General features: G+C 56.6%; 1 long non-coding RNA gene across 3 annotated transcripts; it reads right to left on the bottom strand.

Moving 5' to 3' along the window:
• Positions 1-5,349: 5,349 nt before the first annotated feature.
• On the bottom strand, positions 5,350-13,332 carry LOC140624122 (uncharacterized). Of its 3 annotated transcripts, XR_012023650.1 has the most exons (4): positions 13,043-13,332; positions 7,258-7,368; positions 6,601-6,832; positions 5,350-6,266 (listed from the first exon to the last, which is right to left on the bottom strand). It is a non-coding gene; the product is annotated as an uncharacterized lncRNA (long non-coding RNA). The 3 variants fall into 3 exon arrangements; XR_012023649.1 differs by having other exon boundaries at positions 5,350-6,832; positions 7,258-7,365; positions 13,043-13,325; XR_012023648.1 differs by having other exon boundaries at positions 5,350-6,832; positions 13,043-13,322.
• Between the last annotated feature and the right edge of the window lie 8,093 nt (positions 13,333-21,425).

The raw sequence follows: 21,425 nt of genomic DNA, 5'->3' as shown, positions 1-21,425 counted from the left end.
ATTTTGAAGGTAGAACCACCAGGATTTTCTCGTAGGCTAGACGACAAGTATGATAGGACGTGAGGGGTGTTTGGAAAGGTCTACAGGGGAGAAACCGGACTTTTGGGTTCGGACACGTACCGTGTGTGATGCCTGTCAGGCGCTGGCGAGTTCCTCGCTGATCACGCGAGGCTCCAGACACAGACCTAGTGCCTGACACGCGTCAACTCACCCCGGCCTCCCCACAGCCCCGTAAACTGGGTGTTCTGATCTGGGGCATCCCCAGTTATCGACAGTGACAAACAGCCGGAGTCTTGATGGAATCACCAAGCGAGCAAGAGTCCATAGGGAAGGGAAGACCAAGGGCTGAGCTCAGCCCGGGGAGCTGAGGGGAAAGTAGCAAAGGAGAGGAGAGGGGGCGGCCCAGGGAGGAGGAGGGGGCCCGACGGGGCCGGCCGGGGCACCCGGGGTCCACGGGCCCTAAGTCCATCCGGAAACACAAATGATCGCGTGCCCGACGCCACTCCGGTTCCCAGGACGAGGACCGAGGACCGAACCGACCACGTTGTGCGAACGGATTCAAGAGGGAGGAAGAGGGGAGACGGCGAGCCCGGCAGCTCCTGGAGGCCTTTTCCTCCTACAGGGAGCAGGTAAGCGAGCCGGAGGCTGCAAGGGAATGTGCGGTCCAGGGAGGCTCTTTGTCTTATTTCTGGTTTTTGGTTTTTTGTTTTTGCTTTGCTTTTAAATCGACTTTGTTTTTTTAGATGAGTCCCGGTTTATAGCAAAATAGAGGCTTCCCAGACGCCCCGAGCCCGCCGTAGAGCCCCCCACGGTCGGGTGGCCACGCCAGCCGGTGCGTGTGTGTGGACCTGTGGCCACATTCCAGGTCGCTCAAGCTCGGGCCCGCCCGGGGGTAAACCATAGGGGCTGTACCCCACGGGCTCGGGCACACACCCTGGTATAGGGTCACTGACCTACATACACCTCCTGCGCCCCACTGTTCCTCATCTGCACCCCCAAAGCCAACAGCCGTTGAGCCCTTTACTTTCTCCATAGTCTGGCTTTTCCAGAACCAAATTCTCTAAAAAAAACTCCTGGGCCTCGGCCTCTGCACAGGCCCACAACCCTGGGAACAACCGACCTTTCCGGCGTCTCCATAGTGTCGCCTTCTCCCGGAGGGCCACACGGTCGGAGCCGGCCAGTCCGCGGCCTTTCCCGGGGGGCCTCTGGCACGTGGCAGTGCGTCCGCGAGCCCCCCCCCCCCCCCCAGCTGTCCACGGCTCAACAGCTCATTTCTTTGCAGCCCCGCGCTCTTCCAGCGTCTGCTTCCACGCCCGGGCCCTCCCGGATACAGCGGCTACACCCATTGCTGTGGGTAAGGTTTTGCGCGGACGTGACTTTGCAACTCATTTAAGTACCAAGGAGAACAACTGCTGGATTTTATGATAAGATGCGTCTGGTTTGGTGAGAAACTAGCAAGCTGTCTTCCAAAGTGCCGTCCTCGTTCCCGCCAGCAGCGACAGCGCCGCGTCCTCCACGTCCTCGCCAGCCTGGGGGAAGGCCAGTGTTCTGGATTTTGTCCAACCGCTCTAAGAGACCAATAGTGCTTCCTCGTTGTTCCCATTTATAATCCCCCAACGACCTACGACCTTGGTCATCATTTATGCGCTTACTTGCCGCTTACGTTTTCCTGGATTGAGTGTCTGTGCAGGCCTTTGACTCCGCATTGAAGGCGGTTGTTGATTTTCCTATTTCTGAGCTGTAGGTGTCCTCTGTGTGTTTTGGAAAACACTCCCTTATCAGATACGTCTTGGAAATATCTTCTCCTACCCTGAGGCTCGTTTGCTCATTCTCTTGATAACATCTTTTGCAAAGTAGATTTTTTTTTAAGGATTTTATTTATTTATTCATGAGAGACACACAGAGAGAGGCAGAGGGAGAAGCAGGCCCCATGCCGGGAGCCCGACCTAGGACTCGATCCCGGGACCCCAGGATCAGGCCCTGGGCCAAAGGCAGGTGCCAAACCACTGAGCCACCCGGGGATCCCCACAAAGTAGAAGATTTTAATGAAGTTCACTTTACCAAGTTTTTCTTTCACGGGTCACGCCCGTGGTGTTGTACCTAAAGAAAGAAATCATCGTGCAAAAAAACAAAAAAAGAAAGAAAGAAAGAAAAGAAATCATCGTGCTACCTAAGGTCACCCAGGTTTTCTCCTATGTTGTCTTCTAGGAGTTCTACAATTTTGTATTTTACATTTTGGTCTATAATCCATTTTGAGTTAGTTTTTGTGAAGGGTGCAGCTGTCTTTCAAATGTCCTTGGGAGCTGGAGCGACATTCCCTCTTCCATTTCCCTCTTTCTCCGCCTTCTAGTATTCCCGTTATGTACGTATCCCACCCTCCATAGTTGTCCCCCGGTTCTCTGTGTATTGTCTGGCACCCAATCTTTTTTTCTCTTCGTTTTTCACTGTTAGGGGTTTCCGTTAAGGTCTCAAGCTCAGCGATTCTTTTCTCAGCTGTGTCCAGTCAACCAACAAGCACGTCGAAGGCATTCCTCATTTCCGTTACAGATTTTTTTGATCTCTAGTATTTCTTTTTTATTCTTTCTCGGAATCTCCGCCTCTCTGCTTACATTTCCCATCTCTTCCTGCACCCAACCTGCTTTAATCCATTACAGCCCTTAGCATGTTAAACATAATTGTGTTAAGTCCCTGGTCTGATAGTTCCAACATCCCTACAATACCCGAGTCTAGTTCTTTTTTTTTTTTTTTAGATTAGATTTTATTTATTTATTCTTGAGAGAAAGAGAGAGAGAGAGAGGCAGAGACGCAGGCAGAGGGAGAAGCAGGCTCCATGCACCGGGAGCCCGACGTGGGACTCGATCCCGGGTCTCCAGGATCACGCCCTGGGCCGAAGGCGGCGCCAAACCGCTGAGCCACCCGGGCTGCCCCAAGTCTAGTTTTAATGCACGCTGTCTCTTCAGCATATTCAGATTGTATTGTTCTGCCTTTTAGTGTGCTTCTGAATTTTTCCTTGATAACCAGACATGATATAACAGGTACAATTAACTGTGGCAAATGGGCCGTTAGCAATGTGGCAGTAATGTGTCGGGGAGGGAAAGCAGTCTAGGTCCCATGACTGGGTCTGGGTCTTTTAGTAAGTCCCTCGGAACTGTGAACGCTACGGTCGCATCTGTGTTTGCCCCCCAGGTGGGACGAGAGGGCTAGTGGGGGCTGGAGTGGGCTCCTCCCCTTCCCCGGGGCGGAAGGCCAGAAGGATTGGGGTGGGGTGTTTCCCTCCTCCCGTGTGGAAGGCTAGAGCTGCCTGGAATTGGAATTGGGTGTTTCCCTTCTGATAAAATCTCGGTCGGTCGTTTAGGTCGGGCACCTTCTTGTTAAGGTGCGCTTGCATATTTCGAGATAGTTTTCTCTCGAAAACTATCAATACTTTTCTCTTCCTCCTGTCAGAAGCACGAGCAGGATTTTCTCCGATATTCACTGTGAGAACCAAGGCAAGATTCTAGAGATAAAATCCACAACATCATGGGGGGCCTCTGAGGACTGAGTCTCCCAGGAGCGTCAACTCTCAGACTTGTCGGTCCTCAGCCCCCAGTAATCCATCACTTACGTTCAGGTTCTCCTACGGTGGCGACAAGAGCCCTTATGCTGGTTTCTGCTTCAGTACGTTGTCACGCACTCTCTCCATCGGCCTGTCTCTCAGGTTCAGAGGCAGTGGTTTGCCCGCGACCTTGCATCTCTGATGGATCTTAGAAAAGCTGATTTCTCAATTTGTTCAGCTTTTTACTCATGGTTAGGACAGACTGACAATTACCTACCTCTTTTTTTTAAAAGATTTGATTTATTGGAGAGAGCATGCATGCACACACACGCGCACGCGCACATGCCCACGAGCAGCAGGGAGGGGAAGCAGGCTCAGCAGAGCTCAGTTCTCGGGACCCCGAGATCACAACCGGAGCCGAGGGCAGACGCATAACCCACTGGGCCACCCGGGCACCCCAATCACCTACGTCTCTAATGCCAGATCAGGAACCCAGGAAGTCTGATTTTGCTTTTAATATAGGAGATATTCCAGGATAACCTGTATACTGAGGGCAATGATGAGTAGTGGTCGGAAAATTGAGGACACAGTAAAGAGGATGGCTTTGAAAGAAGCCATTGTGAAGAAGGTAAGAAAGGAATGGAGTGCCGTGCACAACAAGGAGTGTTCAGGTTTGGGCGGGAGCATGGACACTCAGCCCCCGCCAGCGCAGGCAGGTACACCGGCCGAGGCTGTAGGTCAGTAGATGCCTTGGGGGCAGCATGGAGTTCTCCGCTGCTTGTTTCCATGCTCTCAGTGAAATGGGAAGTAAGTCCCCAGCAGAGCAAAGATGGAAGAAGTGGCAGCAAAACTTTGCAGAAAGAGAAAGCAGGGACCAATCCACGAGTGCACCGGCTGGGAGGTGACGTTGGCCTTCGGGGCTCTGGCTTGGCCCACGTGCGAGGGGAGCACAGTCAGCGGGATCACCAGGACGCTCTGGATTTAACCAAGGGGGAGTTTTGCACGAGGCCTGAGGCCGGGCACTTGCTCCCCGCAGGCGGGCTGCTCCGTTCGGTCCATGGGCTCCGGGCTCATGAGCCAACCGCCTACCCTCTCTGGGCCTTAGGCTCCTCACCTGCCAGGCGGGTGTAGCCTACTTGTCCTTTAGAGGGAGACAGGAAGGACTCAGACGAGACTTCCCCAGGCTTCGGCCGCGGTCTGCCCACCTCCCCGTACTCGGGCCGGGCCGTGCCGTCCAAGGTGCCGTGGGGTAGCGGACGAGCTTACGACGGCTGGGTGCGGAAGACGCAAGAGAAGAGCCCGCTGCCTGCTAAGGGGGCGAGGGGGACGGAATCCTGCCTCTCTAGATCTCGACTAAAGCCGAGAAAACCCTTCGACTTCGGGGCACCCCCTTCTTCCAGAAGAACACTGTGGAGTGGGGCTTGAACCCGGATGAGAGTGAGGCCGTCTCGCCTAGCGCCCACGGTGAAAGCACAGCCGGGTGCCAACCAAATGACACGCGCTTCGTGCAAAGCAGAGAAATTCTGCACCTTTCCTGAAACTGCTCCTTCGAGGTTCTACTGTGATTACGTCCGTGGCGCCTGCCGGTCCCCCTGTCCCGGCGGGGGCAGCTCTGGGGCTGTGTTCACGCGCCCGCCCGGGGGGGTGGGGTCCGGGGGCCGATGGCCCAGTGCTCGTCCCCAGTGTCCCGTGCTCAGTGGCCGCGAACGGGCTCGCACATTCTGGTTTGTTGAAGAAAAGGCGGCTTTCGTTGTCCTCACACAGGGCTCCACCAGCGTCCCCCGGTTAATTATTTTTAAGATTTTATTTATTTATTTATTTATTTATTTATTTATTTGGCAGAGAGGGAGCGAGCGAGAGCACGTGCGAGCCGGGCAGGAGCGGGGAGAAACAGAGGGAGGGAGAGGCCCGCGGCGCCCCCGCCTTCCTGGCAGGTTAGGGGCTGTATTAGGTTTGTCTGGGGGGGGCCTTTCCTAATGTAAATAAGGGAGTCTCTCTTTTTTTATAAGGATTTTTTTTTATTTGAGACAGAGAGAGGGAGAGGGAGGGCAGGAGCTGGGGAGGGGGCGAGGGGAGGGAACACCCGCTGGGCAGGGGCCCCATAGGGCTGCACCCCAGGCCGGTCGTGAGCTGGGCGGAGGCGCAGGCGGCCCCCGAGGGGAGGGTTCCGCAGAAGGCAGAGGGACCCACGGCCTGGTGGCCCCGAGCGGGCGGGCGGGCCGAGGCTCCTGGGTTCTGGGAAAAGGGCCATAATGTAGGGTTCGGTGTGGAGACCAAATTAATATTTGGAAGTGTTCAGAGCAGTACCCGGGGCGACAGGCACCCCGGCACCCAATTACACAAGGAGCAGGTGAACCCCGGTGGTTCCAGCAGCTTTCTCCCCACGTCCCCGCCTCGGGGCTCCCCGAGAGCGAAGTTGCACCCCCCGCCCCATCTTCTTGTTTGCTTGTCTCTGCTCGCGGGGAGCCTGGGCCTGTCCCACAGAAATGGGTCCCGGGGTCGGGACTGCAGCTCAGGCTCACGCTCACCGGCTTCTCGTCCAGCTGATTCATACAAAGGGCCTAGAACAGGGGCGCCCCGGGGGCTCGGGGGTCCTGGGGTCGAGTCCCTGCTCCTCCGACATCCTGTGTCCTTGCCGCCTCCCTGCCCGAGGCCCCGCCACCGTTGGAACCGGGAACAAGGAGGCAGCAGGAGGCCGAAGGGCCCCGGGGCGACCCGCGGGGGCCACTAGCTGTGGGGACAGTGGAAAGGGTGTGCGGGTTCAGAGCTGGACCCCTGTCGGGTCCTGGATGGAGACCTGGGCCCCCTGTCAGGTCCAGGATGGAGACCTGGGCCCCCCGTCAGGCCCCGGGATGGAGACCTGGGCCCCCCGTCGGGCCCCGGGATGGAGAGCTGCCCCACCGCCCCCCCCACCCCCCATCAGGTCCGGGCTGTCGGAGGAGCCACCGGGGCCCTGCTGAGGCCCGAGTGAGGCCGCGGGCCCTGCTCCGGGGACAGGGACACCGGGCTGGGCCGTGGCACTTCAGCATCTGCTCCTCCGAGTACTTTCCTCTCTGGACACGAACCCCACTCCCGAGGACGAGGACGGACGGGAGGCGCTCCCGCAGCCTGGCGCCTGGCCGAGGACCGGCCCTCTCGGCCCCTTTCTGCTCCGTCTCCTCATTTTCGACGTCAAGGGATTGTCTCCACGGTGGAAGTCTTGTGGGGAACATTCGGGGGGCTCTGCTGAACCGTGGCCGTGGAACCGCCTACTTAAGTTTGCTTTAGTACGAGAATAATCAGCGTCGTCCTGGCCCCCTCCAGGGAAGAATGACAAGAGCACGTAATCAGAACCTGCGCTCGGGGTCAACGTGGTGGGAGGTTGGCCTGTGTGAGCCAGATGGTAACATCCTCGGCTACAATCCAAGTTCCCAGAAAGTCCGGGGGGGGGGGGGTGACTCGGCGGGGCTGCGGGGAGCCTGGGGGGATCAGACTCAGGCGCTGAAGTGTGTCTGCACAGTTGAGACCTTCCCTTCCAAGCAACCGTGCGTGGGGCCTGCCGTATGGACCTGGGCAGCCCTGCCCCGCAGGATGCACCAACTAATTTCTGCCTGCAAGACCGGCGGAGAACCCCGCGTGCAAAGAGGTCAGTGCAAATGGAAAGCTGCTCCCTACCGCAGATGCCCTCCACAGAGCTAGGAGACCAAGGATGGAAAGAGCCGTCGGGCACCCGGGCCGCTCACCTGGTTAAGCATCCGGACTCCTGATCCCGGTTCAGGTCGTGACCTTGGTGTTGTGAGTTCAAGCCCCACGTTGGGCTTCACGCTGGGCTGCACGGCTGGGTGTGGAGCCTACTTTAAAAAGAAAAAGAAGGAGCAATTAAAAAAGATTGCTATGTGGTACCCAGACCATATAAAGAATTTTCTAGAAATTGAGAAAACATGAACAACCCAACAAAAAAAGCAAGCAAAAGTCATGAGCAGGAAACTCCTAGAAAAGTAAGTGCAGATGACCCAGAAACGTTTGAAAGGATGGTCAACTTCATTTGTAACCGGGAAAATGCACACTGATGGAGCCATGAGATACATTTTTTTTTCATCAGCTACATTAGCCAGTATTTAAGTCTGATTTTATCAGAATTTGGATGAGAAGTATGGAAAGTTTTACTTTTTTTCTTTTTTTTAAGATTCCATTTGTTTATTCCTGAGAGGCCCAGAGAGAGGCAGGGACACAGGCAGAGGGAGAAGCAGGCTCCGTGCAGGGAGCGACGTGGGACCCGATCCTGGGACTCCCGGGTCATGACCTGGACCCAAGGCAGAGGCTCAACCGCTGAGCCCCCCGGGTGCCCCGAGACACTTTATATATATATATTATTCCACTTAGTCGTGACGACAATTCTAAAAGTGGGCACCAACAGGACCCCCACTTTCCAGTGAGAAACCACGTGGAAAGGCCTAGTAACTTGATCGGGTCCGTAAGTAGGGAGAAGGTGGGGTCCTCCAGCCGGTCCTCCCCGCCTGCCGGGTGCCGCTCCCGAAGCTCCCTGCACCTCACCTTACTTGACCTTGAACCCTGAGAAGCCACGTTGTGACCCTAAGGCAAGTCCTTGCATTTGTCCATGAGCCCCCTTGGTTTCAGTGCCGGTGGTACCCCCGTGTGTCCCGAACTCTCCCTCGCCTTCGGGTTCCTCCTCCCGTTTCCGGGCTCACTTGTCGTGGCGATGGCCCCCAAGCTAGCGCCCGGTGGCCCTCACGCCTCTCCCCCCCCACTCGTGCCTCAGCAGCATCGCGCTCCGCGGCCGGTCAGCGGGCGGGTGTCCAGCAGCTCACGCGTCCCACCTGGCTAAGCCCAGGGGCCTCGGCTCGGCTGCGGCCAGCCCCCCAGAGCGCCCTTCAGCTCCCACCTCAGAACCTGCCGCTGCCCTCCCGGGGCTCCGCGTGGCCCGCCGCGTGGCCCGCCCGTGTCCTCACCTCCCCCGGGCCTCTCTGCATGTGTCTGCACCCACTCTCCCTGCTCGAATTCCCACAAACATTCCTATAAATATTTGTCCTTTTATCCTCCTTATAAAGATCTTTCCCATGGGACTCCCGGGGGGCTCGGCGGCGGGGCACCTGCCCTCGGCCCAGGGCGAGACCCTGGGGTCCTGGGATCGAGTCCTGCATCAGGCTCCCTGCACGGAGCCTGCTTCTCCCTCTGCCTCTGTCTCTGCCTCTCTCTGTGTCTCTATGAATAAATAAATAAAATCTTAAAAAAAAAAAATCATCCCCTTAACTTTACTACTGCCCAGGCTGCTACCCTATGTTTTCCCTCTTTTCTTTGCAAAACATCTTTCAAAATAGGCTGCACTGTCTTCCCGTTTTCCCCACTACCCAGCCACCCTTCAGTTCCTTGGAATTTGGATTCTGCCCTTGATTCTCACATCACCAAGCACCTCGTAGGTAGCAAACCTGCCGTTTTGCTCAAGCCTTTATGTGCATCTAGCAGCCTCGAACATCCCTCGCTTTGTGCGACCTCCTCCGTCCTTGGGCCTGTGACCGGTCACGTTGTTCTGCTTCTGGATCCCTAATCCTTCCTTACGCACCGTCTTCCAGCTTCTCTTCTTCCTCTGCGTGCTATAAGCAAACCCCTAGTGTGGACCAACAGCCCCCCTTTCTTCTTATACTCCCTCTGGGTTCCCCCCATACTCCCTCTAGGTATTATCTCTATGCATATTATTCTAAAATTCGTACCTTTAGCCCAACACCCCTGAATCCCTCGTAAACAGGGTAAACTGTCTGCGAGATATCTTCGGTGCATGACTTAAAATATCCTCCTATCTACCTACCTAATTTTGTAAGTGAGATAGGTATTAAGAAAATTGTTTAAAGAACCCACATTTGATGGAAAGGTGATATCTACCTGCTGTGATTAGAGAAGTGGTGGTGGTGGTGGTGGTGGTAGCAGTAGCAGTAGCGCCTATAATAATGGGAGGTGACATGTAGAGCCTGGACTATATGACAACTGTCGTGCTGAATGCTTTACCTCCAAGAACTATGACACCTTCACAGCAATGCTGGGAGCTGCTAGTACTGTCATCTTGAGAAGTCCTGGGTATAGATCACCTCGTAAATTTTTACGACCGTAGTTACTTATGATCCCCATTTTAGAGATGAGCAAACCAGGGCTCACGAGGCTAAGCACACAGCTAGTCAACGGCAGAGCCAGTAGCTGAGCCTGAGCAGAAGGGTGATGACGACGGCGATAGCCATCATTTCCTGGCACCCTTCCCAGGCCAGGACCTGTGTGAGGTAGGCCCACGTGTGATCTCCTCTGACTTCCAGAGGTCTGTGAGGTTTTCCTTGTGACTATTAGGAGACTAGAGCTGAGAAAGTTTGAAAAACCCTAGTTTACAAGGCTAATAAATTGCAGAGTCGGTGTAACTGATTAAAAGGGGCAACAAATTCTTCACACTCCCCACCGGGGGGGGGGGGCAGGGGGCATCTGTTTTCCACCTAGAGGATAGAGCGGAGCAAGAAGTGACCAGCTCTTCAGTTGCCTGGTTCTGTGGTGTCTCAAACTCCACATCCAGGTCTGAGCCAACTGGCTTATCCCTCTAATGTAAATCTATGTTATACGGGATCCCTGGGTGGCGCAGCGGTATGGCGCCTGCCCTTGGCCCAGGGCGCGATCCTGGAGACCCGGGATCGAATCCCACGTCGGGCTCCCGGTGCATGGAGCCTGCTTCTCCCTCTGCCTGTGTCTCTGCCTCTCTCTCTCTCTCTGTATGACTATCATAAATAAATAAAAAATATATTTAAAAAAAAAAGAAAATTGCATTAAAAAAAAAATCTATGTTATACGCTGTATTTTGTGAAACCAAGGCTTAGGTTCAAACAAAAAAAGGAATCAACGCAACTCCAATTACTCCCATTCTTCAACCTTTGACCCAAACCTGCCTTAAGTATCACTGCCTGATTAATCTCCGTTAAATGCATCTGCAGAAAATAAAAATAAAAATAAAAAAATAAATGCATCTGCAGAGTTAGTGTCCCGTTGGAAACCCTCCTGAGGGTTTCACTATACGGCCCATGCGTGCCCAGCCTCCTCGCCCACTTCCTTCCTTACACTCTATTTTGGCCAAAATAAACTATTCGTTGCTTCTCCACAGATCTCTCCTCACCACCCTCCCTCTCTTGACACACACTCACCGTCTTCCGCCTTCATAGCATTGCTGTTTGCTCAAAATTCTTTCCCCCGCCAAAGTAAGAACCACATTAAATACGATCTTTTTTTTTTGATATCTCCAGATGAAAGAGATTTCTCCCTCCTTTGAGTCGCCTGTAAAATTTCCTTTTATTATTTAAAGAATTAATCTTGTGTGATAGATATTTGTGAAAAGTCATCATTCCTTTTACTAGATTTCAAGCTTCCCAAGGAACAGACGGTATCTTAGTCATCAATGTATCACCTACAGTAACCTCCTGGAACCTTCTACATAATAGGTTTTGAGAATTTGGTGATCTAATAAATAACGTTTTATTTTCTCTGAGTCAAAACCAACTGAGAAAAAGGCCCTGAGGTTATATTGGTGGAGAAATATCAGCTTTGTTATTGGTAAAAACTAGATTAGAAAATATGACCAAATGACCTGATAATATGCCTCTAAAATAGTAGGCTTGTCTTCTACCCTCTCACAGAAGAGCTGGCCCAGTTCGTCTTCCCCTCAAGGCCGAGCCTGACTGTTGGGTGGAGAGCCAGGTCAGAACGGACCAATCCCGCTTGGGACGGATGCATGGACACACAGGCCCTTCTCCCAAACCCTCCAGGGAGACAAGGCGGAGGCCTGGGGTGTTGGAGACCAGCTGAAGTCCCCCCACTTGGTCACGTGACAATTGGAAAAAGATGAAAATGATGAAATCTAAAAAGACAGTCTATCTTCAATTAACACCCAAATTCACGAAACCAGGAATAGAGGAAAAAGTGACCGACCTAGAGGAGTTCAGGGGTGTACACGCATGCAGCAATAACAACAGTGCTCGTGGCATTATTCACTGAAGTTACCCTGAGTTGGGGCATGGTTCCAGACTTTTCCATTGTATTAATTCAGTTACCATCGCAATAAGTCTATGAGGCATGAAGTAATGTTATCTCCACTTAATAAAGAAACTGGAACATGGAGAATTTTAAAAATTCACCCAAACTCACACAGCTAATAAGTAGGAGAGCTACGGGCTACCTCTAGAACCCAGCTGTTTATTTTTTTTAAAAAGGATTTTTATTATTTTATTTTTTAAATATTGTAAGTATTTATTTGAGAGAGAGAGAGCACAAGCAGGAGTGGCAGGCAGAGGGAGCCGGAGAGGCAGGCTTCCCGCTGAGCAGGGAGCCCCATACAGGGCCCCACCCCGACCCAGGGATCATGAGCTGAGGCCCCCAGGGGTCCTGGAACCCAACTATTCATAAGGCAAAAAGTATTCATGACCCTTTTTGCATTGCTTTACTATTGAAACCTCCCCAGCTCACACCGCACCTCCCAACCCCTAGAGACTTCAACAGCTCAGGGATTCTCTGTGTCACAAATAGGTTGTTATGGGTTTGGTAGCGAGTGAGTGGGAGCTCCTGGGACTGTGTCCCCAGGTTCCTACACGGCTGCATCAGTCGTGAAATCCTAGGGGCGCCTGGATATTCCCTTAAACATGCATGTAAGTGATAGCGTCTGGTCTAGAGGTGCCTCTTTCCTCTCACCCACCCCATTCATGGTATTTCCCTTAACAGGTTCAGTGTGCTACCAGGACACTCTGCTTAGCTGAGAAAATGCCAGAAAAACAGCTTGCTGACCAACGTGGCTTGCCCAGTTGGCCCGGCTGGAGAGCCACGTGTCACAGCAGGTCGGGACCCACCACCCCCGGTTATGAGGGGCCAGTGGCCTCTGTGGCTGCTATGGGAACACAGCTGCAGACACCCCCCGACGGTGGGTGCCCCAGGTTGGAGCCCCGCGGCCTCCACCAGCAGCATGGCCCCCGGGGAGGAGGAGTGGGCCCAAGGGGGAGGAGGAGTGGGGCCCGGGGTGGGGGGAGGAGGAGCGGTAGGTGGTGAATTGGGCTGCAGGGGTGACCCTCCAGCACCAGGGCGGACCCACCACACACCCAGGATGGGCGCAGGTGCAGTGGACCCCCACACTGACTCCCCCCACACATTGGGTCCCCCCACACTGACTCCCCCACACACACACCTGCGCCCCCACCGGGTCCCCCACACCGACTCCCCCCACACACTGGGTCCCCCCACACTGACTCCCCCACACACACCTGCCCCCCCACCAGGTCCCCCACACTGACTCCCCCACACACACCTGCACCCCCACCGGGTCCCCCACACTGACTCCCCCCCACACACACCTGCCCCCCCATCTACCCCCCGCCACCCACCCACCGTCTATATGGGATCTTAGCCGGACCAGGCTGATTCAGGAGCGAGTCCTGGGGGAAACTCCCTGTGGCCCCGACCCACTGAGTCAGAGCAGTTTCTTCCCCAGAACCCATGACTCACCGGCTCCAGCCTGTTGCTCCCGCCCTGAGGACATTTTAAGCCAGATTTCCTCCTCCGTCCCCCTGAGCCTGGAAGTTCCACAGAGGCCAGCGCGGGTGGGACTCCTTCGGCCTCCTCCGCCTCCCCGCCTCCCGGTCCACCAGTCGTGGGGCTGCCTGGAAATCCTCTTCCTGTGCCTCCCCACCGCCCCTGCTGGCAGAGCACTCCCATGGGCCGGGTGGAGGAGGGCCAGGGCCAGGGGGAGGAGGGCCAGGGCCAGGGGGAGGAGGGCCAGGGCCGGGTGGAGGAGGGCCAGGGCCAGTGGGAGGAGGGTCAGGGCCAGGGGGAGGAGGACTAGGGCCAGGGGGAGAAGGGCCAGGGCCAGGGGGAGGAGGGCCAGGGCCAGTGGGAGGAGGGTCAGGGCCAGTGGGAGGAGGGTCAGGGCCAGGGGGAGGAGGACTAGGGCCCAGGTGGAGGAGGGCCAGGGACCAGGTGAAGGAGGGTCAGGGCCAGGGGGAGGAGGGTCAGGGCCAGGGGGAGGAGGGCCAGGGCCAGTGGGAGGAGGGTCAGGGCCAGGGGGAGGAGGACTAGGGCCCAGGTGGAGGAGGGCCAGGGACCAGGTGGAGGAGGGCCAGGGACCAGGTGGAGGAGGGCCAGGGCCAGTGGAAGGAGAGTCAGGGCCAGGGGGAGGAGGACTAGGGCCCAGGTGGAGGAGGGCCAGGGACCAGGTGAAGGAGGGTCAGGGCCAGGGGGAGGAGGGTCAGGGCCTGGGGGAGGAGGACTAGGGCCCAAGTGGAGGAGGGCCAGGGACCAGGTGGGAGGGCCAGGGACCAGGTGGAGGAGGGCCAGGGACCAGGTGGAGGAGGGCCAGGGCCAGTGGGAGGAGGGTCAGGGCCAGGGGGAGGAGGACTAGGGCCCAGGTGGAGGAGGGCCAGGGCCAGTGGGAGGAGGGTCAGGGCCAGGGGGAGGAGGACTAGAGCCCAGGTGGAGGAGGGCCAGGGACCAGGTGAAGGAGGGCCAGGGACCAGGTGGAGGAGGGCCAGGGCCAGTGGGAGGAGGGTCAGGGCCAGGGGGAGGAGGACTAGGGCCCAGGTGGAGGAGGGCCAGGGACCAGGTGGAGGAGGGTCAGGGCCAGGGGGAGGAGGGTCAGGGCCAGGGGGAGGAGGACTAGGGCCCAGGGACCAGGTGGAGGAGGGTCAGGGCCCCGGTGGAGGAGGGTCAGGGCCCGGGTGGAGGAGGGCCAGGGCCAGGAGGAGGAGCACCGAGGCCCCAGCTCCCTGCAACCCCATTCCGGGCCGGGAGTGGGGGCAAGTGCAGGCCTGCAGATCAGGGTGGAGCTGGGGCAAAGCCGGGGTGTCCTGGGTCCGCAGGGCCTTGGGGAGCCGCTCCCCACAGAGGTCGCAGGAATCCCGTGCAGATCCCGGGGCGCCTCCTGCCCCAAGCCAGCCCGGCCTGGAAGGGTCAGCACCTGGGGGCTGCGGGACAGACGGACAGACTGGGACACAGGGGCGGCGCTGGCCCTGGAGACCCAACCCCTGCGGGCGACAGTGGGTGGGACCGGGCCCCTCCCACGGGCGACACCCGGAGCAGCCTTCACATTCGGTGACGTTTGCTAGAACCCGAGGCACCGTCCCCAGACCCAGAGGTGACCTGTGCAAGGACCCCCTGGGCCAGCACCGTGGAAGGGTTGACCTGAGAAATGCAAGAGCTATTTTGGCAGAAAACAAACAAACCAAAACAAAACAAAACAAAACCAAAAACCAGGTCTTCTCTGGGAAGAGCACGGAATGGCAACGTGGGACCTGGGGGCTGTGCAAAGCTGAGCAAGCCCGACCCGGAGGGGACGAGGGAGCAGAGGTGCGAGGGCTCGGGGACAGCTGCTCAGTGGCCGCTCCCTCCGGGGACCGGGACGTTGGCCTGTTGGCCCCCAGCAGGGCCCCCCACCCCCGACCCCGTGGGATGGACGGCAGCCCCCCAACCCCCAGGGGACCTCCCTGTGTGCCGGGTCACCGTGTGGGGGCAAAGGCCTGCATGGGGCAGGCCCAGAGCCCAGGGGACAGCTTTGCCTTAGGTGTTAACTCATGAGCTTCAATAAAAACTTGAAATAATAATAATAATAATAATAATAATAATAATAATAATAATGCTAGAAGAAACCATTTAATGCGGGCCTGTCTTTCCTGCTGAAGGCCCCGAATTCAAGGCGGTACTAGAAGCTGCCTAAGGTCGGCAGCGGACTTTGACCCAGGTGGAAGGTCTGGCCGGGAACCAAAGCTCTTTCCAGGGGACAGTGCAGCTCCCCGCAGGGAACGTGGGATAATTCACTTCCCGCAGTTTATTTCCGTCTAGAAAGGAGGCGGATTCAGGAGCAGCCTCGTCCTGTCCTCTTCAGGGCCGGGAACCAGCGAGCACCGTCCTGCGGTCTGTTCGGCGTTGCTTTTCTCTTACTTTGTTCAAGGCTTCCAGACTTCAGCCCGCGAGGCCCCGTGGTGTGATTCCTAGCACGGGGGCACATCCACTCTATTATGTACTTTTTAAAAAGGGGGATTTAAGTTTTATCATAAGAGCATGTACATTCCTGCCATAAATGGAAAACAAGAGAGAAACAGAATCATTGGCTATGAAAGGAAGGTACCTTGGAATGAATGAATATAAAATAATGCCACTGGATTTTTAGTTGATACCGTCCGTCGTCCACTCAATGTCCCTAATACAAGGCCGGCCCTTCTTTGTTAGAAAGGAAGGTTAGTGGGGCGCCCAGGGGGCTCCGGGGGTAAGCATCTGCCTTGGGCTCAGGCCGCAGCTCGGGGTCCGGGGCTGAAGTCCCTGCACAGGGCTCTGAGCTCAGTGAGGAGCTTCTGCTGCTACACTTCCCGCATGGGTTACCACTGATGCCTCTTTTTATTAGGATTTTATTTACTCAGGAGAGACACGGGGAGAGGGAGAGAGAGAGGCCGAGACCCAGGCCGAGGGAGGAGCAGGCCCCGCGCAGGGAGCCCAACGAGGGACTCGATCCCGGGACCCCGGGGCCACGCCCTGGGCCGAAGCGGCCTCCACCTCTGTGCCCCCCTGCCCGGGCGTCCCCGTTGTCATTGGTGCTCAGCCCCGAAGTCCTTTAGGCTCCAGGCAGTCCCTGCAAGGAGTGCAAGAGGCCCGGGTGTGCTCAAACACAGGCAGCTCCTCCGCCTTGACTTGCCTGGGGATTCGATTCACGTCCTGGCTCCCGACCCGTCACCTATGGGGCTGTGGGCAGGTGTCGGTTTCCTCATTACTTGTTTCTTCGCGATGCCCTCAGCTTTGCTTTGCTCTTTCGAGAACGCCTTGGCGACTGGGGGCCTTCTGCGGTTCCGTATATTTACGGTCGGCTCCACGCCCAACGCGGGGCCTGCACCGCCGACCTGGGAGCGAGGATCCGTCCCTGCCCGAGGCAGCCTCGCACTCCTGGGGTTTATCTGTAAGGTCAGAGGAGCAGTAGCACTGGGGCTGTTGGACACGAGTACCGGCCTAGGGCAGGGCGCCGGGTGGCTCAGCCCTTACGCTTCTGACTCCTGCTTCGGCTCAGGTCATGACCTCAGGGTGGTGAGAGGGAGACGGAGCCTGCTTCGGCTTCTCTGGCCCTCTCCCGCCGCGCCTCCTCCCCCTCCCTCCATCTCAATAAATAAATAAAGAAACAGATAAATAAAAGGTCAAATGCGTATAGAAACACGTGCTTGGTGGATACTAGCTCAGTTAGCATCGAAAATGTGCATGAGCCTCTCTGGACAGCAGAATAAACTACCAGGATTTAGAGCAGAGCCGTTTTCAGGTGGCTGCTCTGTACGCAGGACCGGTCGGGTTGACGTCCCCCTCGGGGGAGGCCTGTTGCCCAAGAGCTGCTCTCCCCCAGGTTCCCCGAAAGGGCACCCTCAGGAGACAACCCACAGCTAACAGTCTGCAGAACAATCTGCCATCCACCCCCCAGTGGTCTTGTTGTGCCTCTTCGGAGCCAACTGTTGGTGTTGGCCGCCTTTCAACCTGCTGCTGGGGCCACCCCGGGCCAAGGGTGTGTGTGAGCTTCTTGGCCCCACGGGCATGGTGCCTTCTGGAGCTGGTGAGGGAGCCCGGTAAAGCGCAAAGTCTAGTCACAGACTCAACTGTTTGGACACGAGGTAGGAAGTTAAGCAGAGAACGCGATGGAGGGTGTAGGCTGGGCACCGACGCGAGAAAAAGACGCACGATGAATGACACAGAGGAAAACAAAACAAAACAAAACAAAACAAAATAGGATAAAGTAAAAAAAAAAAAAAAAAGAAGCAACAAAAAACCCCCCAAAAACAAAAAGCCATAGGATAAGACTCGGCGTAAAATACAGGATACCCCAAAAGCATTCTTCAAGCTAAGCGATACTGCAGAAAAGATTGTGATTTGAGGGAAGACGGGCTAAAGATGGATGACACGAAAGTGACAGAACTAGAAGAAAAAAGAGGGAGGTTTTTGGCTACGAAGGCTTTTTTAGAAATTTCCCGTAGCTGACGTTTTGTTAGCACCTGTTCTGTGTACATCTGCTAGAGACACGCTACATTGTGACCAGTAGCTTTGAAGCCACTCTTTTATTTCTGTTGACATGTCTTTGGGTGGAAAACAACAGAATGTAAAGATATGTTTTTCCTTCCTTAAGTCACATTCCTTGACTCCAGCCAAGCCTCGCACGGAGTCGCAGATGATAAATTCCGGTGTTTTCCAAGCCAGACTGACTCTGAGGGGGTGGCTGTTTGGTTTCCATTAGAAACGTGAAGAGAAGTAAATTATTGTAGGCCCACAGAAAAATGCGTGTCACAGACGTGAGATTTCCAAATCTGGAAAATATTTAGCGATCGAACAGTTCACATAATAAAACCCTAGCGCTTTTCCCAGTCGCGTCGGGAGCACAACTGAAAGTGGCCCCGGGGAAGAGACAATCCTCCACATTTCGGTCTCTCGGGACGATCGGTGAGGTGTGGCCATCGCCAGGCTGATCTTTTTTTTTTCTGAAAGGCTCCGCTTCCCTCCCAGCCCAGTGATCCTCAGGATTAGCCCGCGTGACCACGGAGGAGCTTTCAGAGCTCCTGAGCCTGGCTCCCACCTGCAGCAACTCGGCTTTCATCCGGATGCCGGATGCCGTGGGGTTTGGGCATCAAGAGCTTTCGAATTATTCTAATATGCAGCCAAGGGTGAGAACCCCTGAAAGCCTGGCTGCGGAAAGGGGGGTGCAGGGAGCGGCACCCCTGCCCTCAGCTGGGAGCTGGTCCGGAGCCCCCCCGCAGGCTGCTGCAGCCGAGTCTCCCCTTGGCCAACATCCCAGCGGATCTCCTGTGCACGCTCACGCCTGGGGCTCTGGGGCAGCGGCTCTGCAGGATGCGGGTCTTCGGCAGCGTTTCTTTCTTTGGTGTTACGCAGTGATTACGTGACTAATAGAGGATGAAAGGAAAACAGCTCGGCTTTTGGGCGCTAGAACTCAGGAAACAGACTTTCCTTTCCCTGACAGCCTGCGCCACGGTGGGCCACGGTGGACGGAGCGAAGGGAGCTTTGGGCGCTCGGGGCTCCCGCGGGGACTCCGGGATGCCTCAGCTGAACGTGAATTTCAGACAAGTGGTGTTTTGGGCGATTTTTTTGTAAAAAGTAGAAGTGGGCCAGAAGTGTTGGGGGGACAGGTGTCTACTAAAAATAGTCGTTCAGAGTCTCCATCCAAGCGTGACCAAGCATCCGGGACCGCCGTCGGCGCCGTCTGGTAGCCCCGCGGACATTCCCGGGCTGCCCCAGGGAGGGAGAGGAAATGAGACCATAGATGGCCAAGAGGCTGCCCCTGCGCCGTCTAGACTGAGGGACTCGGGTTTGTCACGCCGCCCAGACGCCCAGACGGCCGGGCCTGTGACTCAGCGCCGGGGGGAGAACTGGGGAGGGACTTGCTGACTCAGGGCGACAGGAGCCTTGGCAACCGCTTCCTTGGGTCCAAGCCAGAGGGGAGAAGCCTCCAGGGCAAATCCTAGGCTCCGGCCTACGAGACGCGCACCCGGGCCGCAGCCAAAGGCGAGGGCTCGTGGCCCCGTTGCCTGTGAGGGGACGAAGGACCGTTCGGTGGGGCCCTGTGCTTTGTCGCCGCCTGCCTCAGCCGCCGGGGGTTCCCTCAGGGTCGCTGCTGCCCGGGCCCGTCGAGGCCTCCTCCCAGGCAGGCTTGCGAGCAAGCGGCGCGGCTCCGAGCGGCCGGTGTCGTGGCCGGGGCGGCCCCCCTCGTCCCTGACCCACCGAGGCGGGGCCGCCGCCGTCCTCTAGTCTCAGACTCTGGGCCTGAGTCCTCGGTCCTGCACCGTCGCCGGCTTCAGGTGAGGCCTCTCGCCGCCAGGGACACCGCGAGGCCGCAGCTCCGGGAAGGGGGGACGGTCAGTGCCGCCGGCCACGCGCACATTGGTCGTCGCTGCTGGTTTTTAAATCTGGAAACTTTAATCAGAAAAATCCAGACAAAACAGCCGTGAACGTTTAGCGATTTTGTGCATTAATGACCTTTAAATGACGCCAGGGCCGAGGTTGAATTGGTCGAACGTGGGAGCGGACACGGGCTCGACGAGCCTGGCGCTCGGCTGCCACCTCGGCCTGGGGGCAGGAGCCCGAGGCCCGGGACCGCGTGGAAAGGAAAAAGAAGCCAAAGCGCGCAAATGCCACATTCGGGGAGCTCCGTGAGCGCTCCGGTGTCCGCAGACGTGGTGGCGGGGCTGCAAGTATTAGGCGCCTGGTGTGCACGGAGCTGCCCCTGCGGGGGGCGGAGGACACAGCCGCGGCCGCCACCACTGCCAGAGGGAGAGTCTCTTCCCGGGCTTCCACCTGCTCCGGCCCTGCAGCTGCCTCTCGCCCTGCGCCGGGACAGGGGACGTTGTGCCCCCGAAGCCTCGGCCTCAGGGGACCCCACGGCTTCCCCCGCTGGGAGCGGGCGGGGGGGAGGCTGAGGGGCCACGTGAGGAGGAGCGTGGAGGCCCGGAGGCCCCGGGGACAGCGGCCCAGGAGACAGTCACGGAGGCCCCCTGGGACAGCGGTCCAGGTGACAGGCCTGGAGGCTGGGGGAGGCCCAGGGACTAGCGGCCCAGGTGACAGGCCCAGAGGCCCGGGGAGGCCCAGGGACAGCAGCCCAGGTGACAGGCTCGGAGGCCCAGGGACAGCGGCCCAGCTGACAGGCCCATAGGCCCGGGGAGGCCAGGGACAGTGGCCCAGGTGACAGGCCCAGAGGCCCCAGGAACAGCCTCCCTGGCCCCGGGGGACCGCGGCCTCCCCCAGCCTCCATGTCGAGGCCGAGGACCGTCTGGAGCAACAGGAACTAAATCTCCGCAGCCGAAGTTGTTGCTGTTGTTTCAGAAAAGCAGATGTCAGGTCCCCGCTGGATCCATCGTGCTGGGTTGACGGGCCTGGGCCGCCGGGTGGCAGGTGTCACCAGGGTCCCAGGTGCAGGTGCCCCGGGCCTGAGGGCCTGAGGACCCAGGGCGAGGGCAGGGGCCCGGCCTGTGCGGAGCCTCTGCGGCACCACCTCCCGCCTGGAGACGTTGTGGCTGCAGCTCATGGGGCTTGAGCTGTTGGGTAAAGAGAAAAAAATCGCGGGTGCGTGCAGAGGGGGGCGCGGGGGTCACCCGGGCTTTATGGGCTTCAGGGCCCTCGGACACCCCGAGTCCTGCTTGTATCCCTTCTCTTGGGAAAAGCGATGGAATGAGCTCATTGTTAGGGAAATCGTGCAAATATATCTGTGTTTTGGCACAGAACGTAAATCATACACATTGTAACAGGAGAAGATACAATATTTACAGCCTGAAGGCGAGAGTATTTTTTTTTTTGAGAGTATTTTGCTTATAAATTGGGATTACTTGTGTTCACGTCCGTATCTGTCAGGATGGCCTAGGATGTATGAAATTAACTCAAAAATCTCAGTGGCTTGACCCAACGAAAGCTTGTATTTCACTTTCTGGCATGTGAGCTAAATTTAGTAAAAAAAAAAAAAAAAAAAAAAAATTGCAAACATAAGGTTTTTTCTTTCTTTCTTTCTCTGTACACCATGACAGCATGAGCAGAAAATAACACAAATTATGCTTTCTAGCCCATGAAATTCCTATAAAACTAGTAAGTTTCTGTGCGGGGGGGGGGGGGGGGGGAGGGGAGACTAGAATAAGTTGTCTCTAAATATAGTAGCAACCGAAGCATGGTTAAACCAAGAAGCAATTTTCGGACCATTGCAGTCACATAACTGAGGAAATGACTTGTCACATTTGACATAGTTTCCACAATATCTAAAGACAAATTTATCACGTACCATCCAGAGAAAACCTTTTGAGCCAACATCCCATCGTGACTACACACACAAAAAAAATTATGCTAACGATCAAATAATTTTCACAACTGATCTAAGACTAA

This window comes from Canis lupus, chromosome 34, assembly GCF_048164855.1.
Source record: "Canis lupus baileyi chromosome 34, mCanLup2.hap1, whole genome shotgun sequence".
Classification (NCBI taxonomy): domain Eukaryota; kingdom Metazoa; phylum Chordata; class Mammalia; order Carnivora; family Canidae; genus Canis; species Canis lupus.
The sequence above is the reverse complement of the archived record's forward strand: the minus strand, read 5'-3'. Positions and strand labels throughout refer to the sequence as shown.